Source organism: Panthera tigris, chromosome D1 (genome assembly GCF_018350195.1).
Source record: "Panthera tigris isolate Pti1 chromosome D1, P.tigris_Pti1_mat1.1, whole genome shotgun sequence".
NCBI classification, from domain to species: Eukaryota; Metazoa; Chordata; class Mammalia; order Carnivora; family Felidae; genus Panthera; species Panthera tigris.
Window position 1 is genome coordinate 23,697,878 of NC_056669.1, and position 16,620 is coordinate 23,714,497.

At 45.3% G+C, this 16,620-nt stretch overlaps 1 protein-coding gene and 1 long non-coding RNA gene across 3 annotated transcripts in view; both read right to left on the minus strand.

Annotated features, from left to right (window-relative positions):
* The window catches only part of KIRREL3 (kirre like nephrin family adhesion molecule 3), a 546,659-nt gene that overhangs the window by 453,537 nt on the left and 76,502 nt on the right, over window positions 1-16,620 (minus strand). The gene's annotated exons all lie outside the window — the stretch shown is intronic.
* Window positions 197-16,620, minus strand: part of LOC122231326 — a 34,119-nt gene continuing 17,695 nt past the window's right edge. The window contains exon 3 of the long non-coding RNA XR_006208516.1: window positions 197-807. This is a non-coding gene — a long non-coding RNA (uncharacterized LOC122231326). The remainder of the gene's footprint in view (window positions 808-16,620) is intronic.

Consider the following 16,620-nt stretch of genomic DNA (forward strand, 5'->3'; position numbering starts at 1 on the left):
GCTCAGTGGGTTGAGCATCCGGCTTCAGCTCAGGTCATGATCTCACGGTTTGTGGGTTCGAGCCCTGCATTGGGTTCTGTGCTGATGGCTTGGAGCCTGGAGCCTGCTTCGAATTTTGTGCTTCCCTCTATCTCTGCTCCTCCCCCGCTCATGCTCTGTCTCTCTTTCCCCTTCAAAAAAAATAAATAAAAACATTAAAAAATTTTTTTTAAAAAAGAAGGAAAATAACATCCCTCTACAATTACCATTTGGTATGAGGTTTACACACTCATGTTTTCCCTTCCTTCCTGTCTTTTTTTAATAGACTTGTTTTTCTTTCTTTTGGGGGGTTAACAATACAAGGATCATAGTTGCACAATTATTAAGAAGAGGCCACTTAAATTCCACCCTCCGCAGATACAGTCTGTGGCAGTGTTTAATTAGAGATTAAAATTGAAGAACTGAATAGTCGAGGTTGCTAATGAATTTGAAAACTCAGCAAAGCAAGGAGAGTTGAGCATCCTTCTGGCCTTGCTTTCTTTTCTGTCGCTCTTCTCATTTCCCCCTATTATCACATTTCTGACCCTGACCGCTGAGTTTATTACTACTCACAACCCCGGTCTCAGTGGAAACAAAAAAACTGTAGCCTTTTTTGCTGAGCTCCTGGAGTCATTCAGTCTACTGGATTTATGACATGTTCAGAAGGTTGTACCTGCAGGAGGCTGGCAATTAAGAAAATGAGATACATTGGACCACCAACACTTTCCGGAGTCACCTTAATAGGTCAACAAAACAGTAGCTGCCACTGGCTGGAAACAGAAGATGGTCCTAAAAGAAAGAAAATTCAGTGTATCACAAGCTGTATTGCCACCTCCCCTGGGGAGACTGGATTATTTGGGCACCTTGCTGGGTAGGCTTGCATTAGCTTTAGGTACCAACCACGAGCACAATCCCTTGGTTCGCCTTGGACCAGAACCAATCCTTCCCAAGGTGACCCCAAGACAGACCTGCTCTGGGTAGGCAGCATATTTCAAGCCTGCCCTAGAGGTAATGCTCAAGCAGGGGTTTTCAACATTATAAGGAGGCTGGATTATAAGACCCTGAAAGTCTTTTGCTATGATTTTATGAAGATAGCATAAAGCAAATTGCCTGGCTTTAAGAGGGCCATCCCTTTTGAAACCCCTTTGTAATACAAAGGCAAAGCTTCCAGGACTATTTTTTATCAGTTGGACATTGTACTTCACATGATACATTTCAAGCTTCATTTGGCACAAAATCTAGGTAGTTTAAATGAACATTCAAGGTAAACGTCTGCATTTTTATGGCCAAAGGCCCCCACACTTGTGATTATTTGATATTTTGCTGTTGTGGGGTAAATTGTGCCTTGATATTTACTGCATTTCCAACTCTGATCAGACTGATTACTCGTAGGAATATTACAGCTGATAAAAGAGATGAGGTTTGAAGCAACACCAACATAGTAGACTTCTGGTCACAAAATTTTTTATGAATAAGAGGTCATTCTTAATAACATTTCCTTAGGATTTCATAGCCACACTTCTCAGCTCAGCTGCTGATCATTTTCTACTGATGATTTTAAATATATATTTTTGACAGCAGGGAAAGAAATATTTTTTTTTTTTTTTTTTTTTTAGAAATATCTTTTTTAAGACTATTTCTCTCGGGGCACCGGGGTGGCTCAGTCGGTTGAGCGTCTAACTCTTGATTTCAGCTCAGGTCATGATCTCTTGGCCATGAGATCAAGTCCCTGCACTGAGCCTATGCTGGGTGTGGAGGCTGCTTAAGATTCTCTCTCTCTCCTTCTATGCCTCCCCCCCGCCCTCACACACACACACACACTCTCTCTCTCTCTCTCTCTCTCTTTCTCTCTCTCTCTCAAAAAAAAAGACTATTCCTACTTGGACCAAGAAAATCTGTCTCCTGCCACTACTTAATACTTGGGGGGAAAAGGGGTAAAGGGAGGAGGTATGCATAATGTATATATTTAATCTTGTCTTATCTATTTTTATTCCATGTTCACTCAATATTTGTAACATTCTCTCTGCATCTGTAAGCATCAATGCTATTCTTCTGAGACATTAAGACCCCAGAGAACAGAAACTGTGGAATGTTCTTTGAAGGCATCCAGGGCAGTTCCAAGTATAGCTATAATATATAATAAATGATTGGCTATAGATGATGAGGATGATGTTATGATAAAGAAACAGTAGGTAACGTATTAACCTGCCTTCAATGGGTATTTGTGGCAATGCTTCAGGGGAAAAACAGTCTGTGGGAGTCTGGATCATTCCCTGGTTTGGCCAAAAGGGCAGCATTAGCTAAGCTTACGGTATTAGGCTATGAGGGCTGCTGGCTGAGCATTTGAACCAGGTGTATGGGATTCCCGTGAGGCAAATGCAAAACCTCTTTCAACTGCCTTGTTTTCTCATTTTCAAAATGGTACCACGGGGTAAAAAGCCCTTAAACAGCCTCCATTCATCAACTCGGGTGAGGGCCACACATTAGCTAGTTGCTTCCATTAATTCTCTTTTTCACTGGGATTCTAAGCCTAGGAGACAATGTGTGGCGTTTATTGTTCACTGCTCAGGGGTCAGACAGTAGGGAGAGAGGGTCTTTCTTTTGAGGCCTTATCGGACCTGTCCCACTTGTGATCTGCAAGCACATCTAAAGTCTCATTGCACATGCTGGATTGGCATGCGATTCAGCGTGCTGAAAGGCGTGTCCCCACTGTCTAACCTGTCTGGCTGTGAACCCATAACAAAACCTCAGGGACGTACATAAAGTGGAGTTATCACCCACCTCCTCCGCCTGACAACACAGAGCCCTGTCTGCAGGCTGTCAGTCCAGGCTTGGTGGCTAAGGAGAGTGCCGGCGAGTGGTTACAGCGGGAACGTGAGTCCCCAGAGGGTTCCAGGGAGTCCCTTGGGCACACCCGCCAGTGCAAGATTCCGGGTGCAGCGGAGTTAAGTGTGGAGGAGAAACAGGCTAACAGGCAGAGGGACTCTGTTTGGGGCTCGTACACAGTTGTCAGTCCTGGTCTCTAGGTCAAAAATCATTTTATCTGCTAAACTGGATGTTTTGCAGAACCAAATGCAGGCCGACTTCAAGGCTGGGAGGTGTGCCGAGCCCCAGGATTCGCTTACACGGCTGTGGGCTCCAGCCCTGCCCTGCTCCTCCCCTATTCTCATATTGCAGACCCCGCTCCCTCTTTCTCGGCATACTGTCTCCTTTGAAGACTGTTTGACTGGCCCTCTTTCTGCCTGCTGACCATTCAAGAGGCAGGAGGTTCAAAGATGTGACGCCCAGTCTCCGAAATCAAAGTTACCCTGCCACGCATTGCTGTTGGTGGTGTTAATTTCATCAAAGAGCAGCGTGAAAAGATTAGGAGGCACTGGGAAAGAACTGGGATCCTTAGTGTTTTTTCAGTAGAGGGAAACTGAGGCCCAGGCAAAGGAAGTATTAACAGCAAGATTACTCCCAAAGAGACAAGTTGCAGACCATATGTGATGGCAAGGACCTGAATAATGATTTCCTCGTAGCCTTGACTTAGATCTCCTTCCAGCAGGTAAGTGGATGGGGATTCTCCTGCCCCAGGAGTCAGGGTATTTGCTTCAGATCTCATTTCCTTTCACAGTTTTTAGCACTGGGGGGAATATTATCACTAATAATCAGGCAGAGTATTTAAAAAAAGACGCGCGTTGCACATATTACAAGACAAAGCAGACCCCAAAGCTCTCCGGTGTAGCCCCACGTATGAGGCTGCATTTGGCTTCCTTCTGTCATGTCTGCCTCACTGTGGATTGCTCTGCCTTTCTGAGTTCCATGGAAGGGAGTCAGTGGTTTGGCTGAAGCCCAGATTTTCTGCTTCTGAGTTATTCTATTTGACAGGGGAAAAGCATAAAGAAAGGCTCATCATTTGGACACCCAAAGAGAAGAGGCAGCAAATCTACGAAGGTATCTTCAGTTCCCTTGTTTTTTTCAAACGTGGGCACCTGTCTCATGCTTATCAGTCCACATGGTGCCTAGCACACAATCGATCACTGAATCAATCAGGATATGGCATCACTATTACTATTGCTACGTTTCAATTTCGACTTGGTCAAAATGTAAAACCACCTCTCTTCCAGCTACAAGTGTCCCTTGAACTCTTTCCCAGACCCTGCATTGACCAGACACGGGAAATAAGCCTGAGCTCCCCATGCTTCCCACGTCTGCCGAAGATGCCCTGAACACCGTGTTATCCCCTGGGGTGAGGGGGGGGAGGTCGGCATTCTATCAAATCATCATCTATGTCAAATATGGTTATGAGTCTTTTCACCAAAGAACACCACAGTTCTCCCAGCACTTTGTGTTGGCTGCAACAGAGAGGTAATTGAAATGGAAGGGAATTTCCAATGGCACGTAACGTCGTGAAATAGAAGAAAAAGACATCTTGCAGTCACCAGGCTAGGTATTTTGCTGGAAGGACAGGTTGAAAAGCAAGAGAGAACTTCAGCCAGCAAAACATTTTTTTTTGTTTGTTTAAGTGTGAGATTGGAGCTCTTGTAGCACATGTAACATTTGTTCAAAAAGTGTTCTGGGGACCAGCTATGGGACGGGACAGTTCAGAACTGAACTCTGGAGCTGCAAGATGAATGGGTCTTTCTCTTCACATAACAGAATGATGAACCCAACGTATAAACGGAAAATGAGAATGAAGTGACAGAGACAAACACAAAGCCAGCAAGATCTGGTTTCTGCTACCCTTCTCTCTCATCTCTTCCCACCTTCCCTCTTGCTTGTTTTCTGCAGTTTCTTTGCCACACCCAGTCCCATCCTTCCTGAGGGCCTTTGCACTGCTCACCTCTCTGCCTGGGATGCTTTGCCCCCAAGCGTCTGCATGCCCTGCTTGCTTCGCTCACTGCCTTAAGACCTTTACTTACATGTCACCTTCCCAACGGAAAGGTGACCGCCTCATGTGAAATTACACCACCACGCCCAAGACCCTCCAAGCCTCCTCCCTGACTCCAGAGCACTTATGGTGCAACCTTTCACATCTGTTACTTACTTTGTTTAGTCTCCTGCTTCCCCCACCTCAGAATGTAAGTTTCACCAAGGCAGAGATCTTTGTTTTGTTTACGATGGTATCTCTGGCTCCCAGACAGAGAACGGACATTTGAGAAACAGTGATTAAATAATCGAATCTAGGTGAACATTCCAACTGGTGCCTTCTAAGTTCCTAAACACCAAAAACTAAAGAGATCTTTGCGATCATTTCATCGAGCCAAAGCAGGGGCTCTGGAGTCAGACTGCCTTGACTCAAACCTGGGCTCCCTCCCTTACGAGCTGTATGACCTTGGGTAGGTCAGTTACCCAAGTCACTTACCCACTCTGCCTCAGCTTTCTCATGTCTAATATGGGGGCAATAATAGGGACCCTCCCACGTAATTCTTATGAAGATTAATTATAATTATTATATAGAATACTCAGAACAGGCATGGTATAAGATAAGCATTATAGAAATATATTATGACTATTATTAACAAAACCAAGGCTACAAGAGCTAATTTGTTCAAAATCGCTCATTCATTCAACAAATATTTATTTATTTATTTATTCATTTGTTTATGTATTTATTTTGAGAGAGAGAAAGAGAGAGAGAGAGATCGATCATGTGCATGTGAGCAGGGGAGGGGCAGAAAGAGAGAGGGAGAGAGAAAAATCTCAAGCAGGCTCAGCACTGTCAGTGCAGAGCCTGACACAGGGCTCGATCTCACGAGTTGTGAGATCATGACTTGAGCTGAAATCAAGAGTCAGACACTCAGTCCACTGTGCCACCCAAGCAACCTCATTCAATAAATATTTAAGTGCCTCTTACCTACCAGACACTGGGGATTTTGCAACAGATTAAATAGAATAGTATCTGCTTTTAGGGGGCCTGTAATCTGTGTGGGGAAATGAATGTTGAACAAAGAGTCATGTAAATACATATAATCAACATCTAGATGAGAGCTATGAAGACATAGGCCACTGTGACCTTGAAGGATGGAAGACCTAATCTGTATTCTCAAGAGGCTGAGGAGTAATGCAGAGGCATCCTTCCAGAAACAGCACACCCACTGAGACTTGAAGGCTGAGAATAAATTAGCCTCTACAGTAGGGTAGAGTAGGGTAAGACAGGGCAGGGGTGAATTTGGAGAGGAAGGAGTTAATGGAAGTCATGGAACCACCTACGTTCCAGTCTAGGACTCCTTCCATCACCGGATGATGGCCATGGGATTGACCGTGGACTTCTTCACTAACCTGACCCTTCACTAACCTGACACTTCCTCAAGGCAAGAGAGCAAGGACTCTTTCTTTGTAGAAATGCCTGGCGAGTGCACCCAAGAGGTACCCACAGAATGAAGCCAAAGCCTGCTTCTTCAGCACTTGCTAAGCACCAACTCACCAGTGTGGCTCTGACCATGAGAGGGATGCTCTAAATTCAGGTACACAACCCCCCCCCCAACACCGCTATGGGTAATTTATAACTGGAAACGGGCTGTGCTGACCGGGGTCACAACAGCAGCCGACTCTGTGGTGCTTTCCACTCTTTCAGTAGGCGAGGAGTCTCCTGGGAAGCCGCCAGGGGAAGGGGAAATGATCTTTGTTCTCCATAAACCCAGAAAAGGCAGTATCCAGACCTCAGAGATGACCTTTGGCTATTACTGTCTCAGCATTCGTGGAAATAGTTGTGCATGGGGCCGAAGCACCGCCATTATAAAACACTTGGTTAAAATATGGATTAATCCCTGGGAGGGTGTTATGCAAGATTCAGATATATGGTCTGTGATATGGATAGGATATATTTTTTTATTGCAATAATAAGTTTCTCAACTCCTAATGGACCCTGTATTAACTGAAGATGACAGGGAGTGAGGAACGGAAAGCCAGCAATTTGTTAAGGTTGCAGAGCAGCAGTTCCAGGGGTTGTAAAAGATAAAACATTTCGGAGTCATTAAAATCACCCTAAATTGTCTATCTGAACTCAGAGCAACAAACCTAACTCAGTCCTGAGTCTATCACCAGACATCTTTTTCTTTATAGTGTTTTGACTCCACTGGACGTGGCATACAGTTCCATCTTCCACTCCCAGGAGCATCCGGGCTTTGAAAAGACCCATCTCAGGGCTTCCTGGAGGAGGTGGACTATGTGTGCTCGAGAAGAGGAAAGGAGGTAGCTATTTGGTGCGTACACAGCCCTTGGTACAAAGGCTCTCGTTTAAAAGAAGAGGAAAGGGTTAACCAAGGAGTACTCTGCCTGGCTTGGAAGAAGGGATCTTCTGGGGAATCTTCTGTTCTTTCTGGAATTGGGGGCTAGCAAGCAGAAAAGGCCTTTAAACCCTTAAATGGGACTCTAGTTGTCTATATGGGTGACAAGAGGCATAACAAGAGTTTGAGAAGAAGTATGTCAGACTCCTGAGTCAGTGGGTAGTTTGAATGATAACTCTTGCTACTATTTACGAAGAGCTTACTAAAGCCCAGATCCCATGTTGAAGTATTTTCATAAACTAATCCATTCGATTCTTAGACAATCCCATGAGGTAAAATCCAAGATTCCCCATTTTATGGAGGAGAAACTTGGGCAAATTTCTCAGCGTCTCCAAGGCTCAACACCAGATGGCTAATAGGGCAGCTCAGTTGGAGCTCAAACCCCAATAAACTAATCTACATTAATGCATTAGCCAGAACATGCCTTGCTTCCCAAAAAATAGTATATTTACTCTGATGGAATACAGTAAATTCTTAACCCTTCAGGACCCATTCAGTTGGTAGAGGCCAACATGTCTGATGGAGGAGACCACTGGGTATCCTCGCTCTCAGATGACGTCCATGGCAGGAGAGGCCCAGCAGCGACTCTGGACTGGACCCTCGGACTTAGCAGTAAGCAAGACTGAAAGATTCATGTTCCAATGGCCAGAAGGAAGGAAGGGTAGGCTTTTGAACCCTGCTCTGCAACTGCCCCTGGACCACAGTGACTCTCCCTGTATTTTATCCTCTTTGGGGGAGAAAGTCATTGTGATCAGAAGGAAGAGGGGTGGAAGGAGATGGGAGGGAGGGGAAGCAGCAAAAAGCATGAAGCTCCAAGGGATGACCGAGAGAGAGGGTGGTGGTGCCGATGACAATGACAAAGACGTATTTCCAGAAACACCCTTCCTCTCTTAAGTAGGAATCCAAAGGGATAGGAGGCTACCAAATAAAAGACAGTCCTCATGCTGAGATTCTTCCTTGAAAATGGCATTGTTGTCAAACTTGGAAAACAGTTTCTCACCCCAAATAAAAAACTGACACTGTCTAATTAGAAAAAAACTTAACGGAGAATTTGCAGACAGAAGGAAGTGGCCAATGCATCTGCTGAAGGAGGCTCCCTATGGCTCAATCCAACATGGATCTTGTTGCAGAGACAGAGAAGGGCAGGCACTCTGGTATTAAAGCTGCCCAACCATTAAATTACCTTCATGGTTTTGCTGGCCACTGGCAGCCAGAGAAGGGAAGGCTCAGCCCAGATTTCTCCTTGCCTCACCCCTCTCCCCACAAGAGGAATGATTTGACATGCGGACAAGGAAGTGGTAAGGGTAAGAGGTCGGGGGGGGTGGGGGAGGACAGAGGGACTATTACGGAGCAATTTCCTCCTCTAGGCCCCAGTGGATACGGGGATGTTTTAATTAAGACAGCATGTGGGATGACCCAGTTGAGACTGGGGAAGAAGCCCTTCTTCCAGCGACAAGCACCTATGGGGAGAGGCCCAAATCGTCATTCAGACCACCGGCAAGAGCGAGACTAAGTCTGGAGGGCCCACGAAGTCAATCCAGCCTCTAAAAGGCGAGTCTGGAGACCCAACTCTCTTTTCAAGAAGACAAGGCAGGGCGAAAGCGCGAGTAGGAAGAAGCATGGACACATTCCCTGGAGGTGTGCCCACAGTCTGTACCCCCCTGCCCCCGGCAAGCTCAGGTGGCCCAGAGTGGCTCTGAGGGCCTAATCGGTGCTGTCCACATGTGCCTTGAGCTCGTCGTCTCTCCTCAGCCCCTCCTGTCCCTTCAGCTCTGTGGACCATGTATGCTATCTTCCAAGGTATCTCTTCACCTCCTTCTACACCGATCACCCCTTTGCATGTGCCACTTCTTCAGCGAACTTGCTTAAAGACTTTCGGTGACTCCAGCCCTGGCACTTTCACACTAGGCCCCAACCAAGAAGATCTCACACCCGCACACAAAACAGGCAACCCACCATGAGCTGTGAGATGGAGATAACTCATCCTGTCCATTAGTTTGGAATAAGATCCTGATGCACAGAGGAAGGGAGAAGAACCGTGCCTTCATCCACGAGAGCATGCTGTGTAGCTATGGGGCTCCTGCCCCTGCCACTCATTATATAATGTTTCCAGGGTTTCTTGTTTCGAATTGGAGGCACCACAAAGCATCCTGCGGTATCAACCTAATTACCAGCCTCCCTCTTCATTCCCACTGGCTTGGCAGGTGAAGCATAGCCAAGAGGGACTCGAAGTGATAATGGAACCTAGTGATGAACTTCATCCATTATTATAATTATCAGTGCGATGTGTCATGATGACCCACAAGAGGGTGCTGAGTCGTGACATCTGGGGTGCGCCAATCAGTCAGCACAGGAAAGAGAGGCAATGCCTTTGAGAACCACCGGCTCTCTCGAAGAGGCTCTCAGCCAAGCAAATGTAGTTCACTGAAGTGGCTGATAGGCAGGTGAAATTTAAAATACACCTCTGGCCTTAATTACCCGATGAGGTAAGAATGTTGTAGTCCTCCAACACCTGTAGGGTCTGGGCTCATCTCTCCCATCTTTGTATAATATCCCTTCTCCATAAGATGACCTGGGAGCAGTGGTGTCTTCAGGTGATACCAGATTTTTGAGATGTGGTTGGCGGATGTGGTTTACCCCCCGAATCCATTCCATTTCTCCTCCATCGGATAGCAGCAATACCACTTAAGGAAATGACCAGCTCCTTGGATGGGCCTGATGGGTTTAAGGGCTCTCCAATCCCCCTTCTCAGTAACCACTTCAGAACTGGGTGGCCTAGTGGCCCTAGGAACTAGTGACCTAAGATCTAATGACCCTCGTTAGACCCAAGAGATGCAAGAAAGGATGGCTGAAAGGTGTTTGCAGAGTGATGGATGTAAACCTAGCACACTGCCTATGTCGCTGTCGCTAGCTACTGTGTGGCCACGAAGAAGGCCAGCATGGGGGGAAAAGGCAATCCCAATCCAAGGAGGAGGAAGGATTAAGACAAAGAGGGATGGACGCAGTGCCTCCATTCAACGGTGCCTCACTCTGGATTTCTGGTCATGATGGGCGGTAAAACTACTCATAGGTGTAGCCAACGGGAGTTAGTTTCTGGGTATCTGAAGCCCAAAGAATACTTTCTTTAAGGAAAAGTACCTCCTCTCAAGTCTGCTGGGGAAGAGACCGTCACCTATGAGCGTTCGGAGCACCTGGCAGAACGGAGTGCAAGTGGATTGTGAGCGTTGCAAAGCAGAGGAGGGGCGTCTCTCTGACTGATACTTTTATGCAGGCTTCAGAGGGAGTTCATTACCAGGCAGACCACTAATCCATGCTCATGGAGAAAAGATCATCGCTCTCCCCCTCCAGTACAGTGAATCAGCAGGATTAGGGGAGACGCTAGTTTGTTCCCAGCTATCTGACTCCCCCTCCGCTGCCATTGTCATATGACTTGTAGTGCTCCCTCTAGGCAAAGCTTTCTTCCTCACTCCTTTGTTAGGTTTGCATTGGACTTGGCTCTGCCACTTGTTTTGGCTAATGGAATATGAGTGAACCTGATGGACGCCACAGGTGATCAGACAACTTTAAAGGCAGGTGTCCCTTTTGGCTTGGCCAACTTCTTCCCTCCATAATAAGAAAGGAATGTCTCAGAGAGGGGCTACTCCCTCCACTGTGGCTCTAAAATGAAAAGGCATGTGGATTAGAGCCAGAGCTGACCCACGGCCCGCTTGAGCCATGAATGTGCAGTAAATATTTCTTGTGGTAGGCCGCTGAGATTGATTGGTATGGTAGCCAAGCAAATACAAGGCTACATCGAGCGCCGCTATATTCTTAGGACTCCGAAAAGTGATTTGGAAGGCACAGGATTATGAAGCATGGTGTCTGTTCTCAGGGAGGTTACAAACACAGGAAAACACCAGAAAGGATTACGAGTACAGAATTCAGGGATACCCTGTGCACACAGACCGAGGGAAGCCACCAGACGTCAGAGAGAAGAAGGAGACTAGAGTAGTGAGTACACTACCCGGGACCGCCTTCAAGAACGGATGAGACTCACAAAGTAGTGGGGCCAACGACAGGTAGGTGCCAAGGCCTGACCAGCTGAAGGTTCCCCGCCCACCTTGTCAGCTGGCCTCCATGAGAGGAAGGACACTGCAAATGCCCGGGGAGCACACTCCACTGCACTTTTTCTTCTGCCTGCTGGAGGCAAAGATGCTGAGACGTTCACTTTCGTGTTTGAATGGAAATATCTTAGTGTACAAATTATCACTTTACAATTAATTATGCAGAGCAAGCAATACACAGGAGGCTTCAATATTATGACAGCTTGGAAATGTACTGTTTTCGAACTCAACACGCAACAAGTCTTGCCAGACGTATGCTGAAAAGTAGCACAAGATTAGACAATTAACATTTTAATTTTGTACATTCACGGCACATCTGTGGGTCAGTGTGAACATCACAAGCAACTCGGCATATGATAACTTGATATCCCCCGAAGACTCTGACCTTAAAAACCAACGTTCCTTAATTAGGCCTTTCCTTCCCCTTCTGTCTTTGGGGAGAAAGGATTGTTATGAAAAAGATAAGATTACATCATATTGGAGTTCACCAGGCATCTCGAATGGTTTGGGTTTGATAAAAAAAAACAAAAACGGCAGATTTCATTGCTGGAATCTTCCCTCCAGAATCTGTAAGCACCATGTGGATATCAAGGGGGATTTCATCAGTGTGTTTCTGATTCCTTTACAGTTAAATCATTAAAAGATTTTTGACGGTTTTTGAAGTCCAAAAACTCTCTGGAGCCACTCTTTTCCCCCAAGCATATTTTTCATTTCTTTTCATAAAATTTAGGAAATTGAATTTTAGCTCTGGTTTTAAAAAGAAAAAAAAAAAGCCGCTTGTCAATGATAGTGGCCAAGGATGAAAACCCCAATTCTAAAAGTTTGTTTGGGGGCCCATCCATCTGAGGAACATTTGTCTATTCTCGTTGGGCCCACATCTCAGCTGGTAGACATCTGGTCAATTATGATTCTGGAAAAGAGCTCAGGAAGTATATATATGCTTTGCTTTACTCTTTTTAATGTACAGGTTTGTGCAAGACAAGCCAGAACAGTTGACTCACATGAAGAGGGTAGAACTGTAGTATCATAAACTGGATGAAACTTGGGAGTATCATTCTCTCAAGTCTCCTGTCTCATCAAGGCAAGACCCAGCTTGACAAGTGTTAAATGTCTCCCTGTACTGTGTCCTAGAGGCTGACATTGCTTTAAGTCAACGGGTTCCTTGTTATGCCTGACATAACCCGATCTTACTCTTCTTAGGTATGAGCATTTCACAGTTTCTCATTCCCTTGAGAGCCCTGAACCTAATCTTGAAATGGATCATATAACTGCTTGCAACTATCAAAACGTTTCACAAAGGATCCATTCTAGGATGCGGGCTCCATGACAGCAAGGGCCTTGTCCGTCTTCTTCATGTAGCATCCTTCGCACCTAGAACGCTCTCTGGCACAGATAGATGATGAATGATATTTGTTAAATGAACGAACAAATGAAAGTCGAATCATATGTAAGATGCATTCAACCTTTTACAGCACTTCTACACCTACCAACAAGTTGCATTCTGCTGATACTCTGAGTGGGTAACAAAGGCAAAGTCATCCTTAGTTTACTGTGAGTAGCTTAAGATCTTATGGCCGGTCAGTGGGAAAACTGGTCCCCTGATTCTCAGCATTTACTATTTTTTTTTCCCTGTAGGTCAGTGTTTCTGAAGGTTTGGCATGTCTTAAAATCACCTGGAAAATTTATTAAAATACAAATCTCTGAGCTCTAGCCAGTGTGTCAATTCACATCTTGAGGAAGGAACCAGAATCTGCATTTCTATTAAGTTCCCAGGCGATATTGACACTGCTGGTCCTGGGACCACTCTCTGAGAACCACTCATGAAGGTCATAGCTTCTCAGGAGCAAAACAAAAGCCCACAAGAGAGACAGACAGTACCGAACATTCTCTGAGACTATGACAAAGTTCGTCACAGTCAGCTAATCAGTGTGGAAAGCCAGGCTGTGCAACTTAATTGCAGAAAGCTTTTTCCTTCTTCATTAAAAAGTAAAACAAACACACTTAATAATATAGATCATGGGACGGGTGATTCCAACTTTGAATGAATGTTAGCTAAAATTTTATTGAAAATGAATTTAAGTCTTAATTAAACTGACATATTGGAGCTAGAAAGGACATTAGTGGCCAACTCGTCAACCTGCTCATTTTTACACCTGTGAAAAGAACATGAAGGTTTAGACAGATAACCATGCCCGACCAAGCGTCCCAGGTCCTCCCTAAGTCTGACGCTTCCCCTGCAGGCCATGATCGAAGGCAGGCAGGGGTTCTCCAGGAGTTGCTCCTGCAGGGACCATCCATCACCACACAGGTGTAATTTTTTTGGTGATGAATAATGCTGAATTGAAAAAATCTAGTTCTCAGTATAAATTTTTTGGTGGCCGCCATGATTTCTGGTTGCAACACATATTCACTTTGTGTCCTCCCCTAATTTTCTAAGCTTAGCGATGGACTTCAAGAATCAGGGTGAAGTTTCTGGAGAATGGGAGGACAGAAGCAGCGGGATGCCTATTCCTCCCTCCAACCGGGCTGTGCCTCTATTTCATCACTGAGCCCTCTATTTCATTTGGGGTGTGATTACGCAGCTATGGGGATGGGGCAGAGTTTAGATTTTGTGACCCATCTCCTCGAGCCAGGCTCCCATAAGAGTCTGCACTGATATCTGGCACGTTTATTGCTGCCTGGGAAACTGGTTTTGTGCATTCTCAGAAATACGAGGTTAGGACACAATGATATACATGCCTCTCAGAGGAGAGACAGAGACCCACGATACAGCTGTTGAAGGACATGCAATTTGAGTGAGGCAGATAGTACCGAGGCAAAAGGAATGTTTGTCCTTCATTTGCTCAGAATGCTGCTCCCTCTCCTGTCCAGCTGAGCCTCAAAAACATCACTGGATGCTGGGGACATCCAGCAAATTGCAAGTAAGCAAATAAACATGATTTAACAGCAGAAGAGAAGTTTTGCCACACCACAAAACTTCCCCCTTCATTTATGTTGACATTTTGTTGTGTAATATTTATGACAGTGCTTAGACTATCGAAGTAGTTTTAGTGTAAGGAATGAAGTCTTTTGTAAACGGGGTTGCTTATTCTCTGACAAGGAGATGAGCAAGCTTATGGGCTGGAGGGCAATCACCAGATTTTAGCTAACCAGTTAAATTACTGTATTTCTGCATAAATAGTCTTTGCCATCACCATCAGTAACTCATGACATATGCTAGGTACATTTACACACAGAACTAAGATAATCCATTCCCTGCCACCTAGAAGTTTAGAATCTAAGGTAGGGATTGCAAGTACACACAGAGGATACTTCATTCCTCACGCCTGTGCCTGTGGCAGACATTACTAATTGAGTACAGTGTTCTTTATCAGCATCTTTCCCTACATTAATGAAAGGCAGCCAGGACCAATGGATCGCAGCAAGCATGTGCCAGGCCTTCTTGGTCCATTTTCATTAGAGAGAGTAAGAATTAGAACTGAAAGTCATTCCTAGCAAGGGCAAAGGGGTATATTGTTACAGACCAAAGGAAATACAATTTTATCGCATCCACTTAAGTTTTCACCACCTTCCAAATAGTAAATACATGCGCAACTTGGAGAATCAAGGTACAGGACCTCTGTGAATTTCAGTAAGTGTGACGCCTCCGTGTGGATGCTTGAGCATAGCGGGTGGGAGAGAACACTGCGGTAGGTAGAGCCATCGTTAATGTCTTTGCTCCCAAGACAGGAGAATTCCGGGCCCTTTGGTTAAACACTGATCACAGCCACATAGTCTCCTCACTTCCTCCTTTCTGTAGCTCCAGTTAAGTAATTAAAATCACTTCTGTTAAACTAGTGTGGTTGGCTCAATAAGCCAAGGGCAAGTTTATGGATCTGGAGGATGGAAGCTACTTTAAACCTTGGCAGTTCTGGCCATGGTGAGGAATACCAATTAGAATCATCGATAACGAGGTCCTTGATGTTGAGCCACCACCACCCAAGGCCTCAACACAGCGGCAGGCCCGCTTCTCTGGCTAGCGGAGATAACAGAGCTGAGATCAGGCCATTTGGTTGTTCAAGCTGTCGTGCCAGGGACACGCTTCAGTTTAGCGAAGCCAGTTGTGCAGAAGCTCTTTGAACTCACACAGTCAGCTGTGGTCTGGAAGAGAAATACTTTGCCTGATACAGGTGAAATAGGAGTACGGGACTTTCAGATTAGATGTGGAGGAGTTTAAGGCTTCCAGAAAGGGCAGGCAGGAGCTGCTGGAGCAGACAGGGGTCGAACTGTAGAGGCTGTGTGGGATTGGCTGAGCTGGCCGAGGAAAACGCAGGCGTGACGGGGACACCTAGACACGTACCTAGACTCTAGCTTACCCTTCCACTGTCAGCAGTGACAACATTACTACCATTACTGTTATTTATTGAGCAATTACTACGTGCCTGATATGAAACTAAATGTGTTTCTATTATTTAATTTCATGTTTTAATTCTATCCATTAACCTTCACATCACTGCCGTGAAGTACTTTTTCTCCCTACTGCATAAGCAGGAAGCTCTTGAAAGATGAAATAACTTTCCTAAAGCCAAAATGACAATAAGTGGCTAGGTTAGGAATCTGACCCCCGAATTCCTGCTTTTAACTACCATGCTTTATTGCCTTCCCACAATCTGGTACGCCCTCCCGCTGCTGCCTCTATCCATAAAATGTCCTTTCTTTATCACCATAACATGTATCTATAGATCCCAAGAGACCTATTGATTAGACAAAGATAAAGGCACAGCATTATAATAATTACCGTCAAATCATTGCACTGATAAACAAAAGGGACAGTTAAGTCTCTGTGAAGTCAAGGATCCTCCCTTCACTGCGGAATTAATCCATTTGCTATCTGGATTTGCGATTCCAGTTAAAGAAGTCATCATGGGAGGAGATGCTCTTGGCATTCATTTTTTTTTTTTTCCTTGTGGGGCAATGTCATGGCCCTTTTTTTCTGGAAAGATAAATGTAGACACTTTATTTCCTGTTCACAGCTTCCTGATTTTCCTGGTCTCACTTGGCTATTTCCCAGAGTAAGTTTTAAGACCGTGATGTTCTTGGTCATCACCGAAACCTCCCTCTATGGCCTCCTTACTCTCTCCCTAACCTACAGACCCCACCCCGTACATTCACTTTCTTCCCTATGCAGCTCAGACTCCATGGTCCATAGCTTCATCCACCGCATTTACCGCTCGTCCCTAATGCTTACC